Raw genomic sequence first — 966 nt, 5'->3', positions numbered from 1 at the left:
GAGGAGCATTAGTGTTGTGTAAATTGAGTGGAGTCCATGCTAAATAAGGTTATGATTTTTAGCTCACCTGAGCTTAAAGCATGTGAGTTTTTTGGCTCACCCAAGCTGAAAGTTCAAGTGAGCTTTTCTGATCACACTTTGTCAGTAGTCTGTTTGTCCCTCTGTCTGTCCATCCACCTGTAAACTTTTCACATTTTCGACTTCTTCTAAAGAACCACCGGGCCAATTTCAACAAAACTTGCCACAAAGCATCCTTTGGTGATGGGGATTCAAATTTGTTCAAATGAAGGGTCATGTCCTCATTCAAGGGAAGATAATTCAGAAATAGTGAAAATTTGGAAGCATGTTTTAAAATTCTTCTTCTCAAGAACCAGGGGGGCAAAAATGTTGAAACTTATATGAATCTTTCTTTATATAGTGTAGATTTAAGTTTGTACAAATGATGACCCCTGGTGGTAGGGTGTGGCCACGATGGGGGGTAAAAGTTTTACATTGGAATATATAGGAAAAAATCTTTAAAAATCTTCTTCTCAAGAACAGCAAAGCCATGATTAGTCATATTGATATGGAAACATTTTCAGGTCATGTAGATTCAGGTTTGTTCTAATCATGACACCTGGGGGTCAGTTTTAACCAAGTTTGCACAAGGTATCCTTTGGTAAAGGGGATTTTAAAAATTGTTCAAATGAAGGACCACAATGGGGGGTCAAAGTTTTCAAAGGAATACATAGGAAAAAATCTCAAAAACAGCAAAGCCTATTTAGTCATATTGATGTGGAAGCATCCTCAAGTCATGTAGATTCAAGTTTGTTCAAATCTTGACCCCCCAGGGGTAGGTTGGGCCACAATGGGGGATCAAAATTTTTCACAGGAATCTTTAAAAATTTTCCACTCAAGAACAGCAAAACCATTTATTAAATTGATATGGAAGCATCCTCAGGTAATTCAAAATTCAAGTCCCCCCAT

This window comes from Saccostrea echinata, unplaced genomic scaffold (genome assembly GCF_033153115.1).
Source record: "Saccostrea echinata isolate AGI-Se365-2 ecotype Australia unplaced genomic scaffold, CSIRO_AGI_Sech_v1 ptg000023l, whole genome shotgun sequence".
NCBI classification, from domain to species: Eukaryota; Metazoa; Mollusca; class Bivalvia; order Ostreida; family Ostreidae; genus Saccostrea; species Saccostrea echinata.
The sequence above is the reverse complement of the archived record's forward strand: the minus strand, read 5'-3'. Positions refer to the sequence as shown.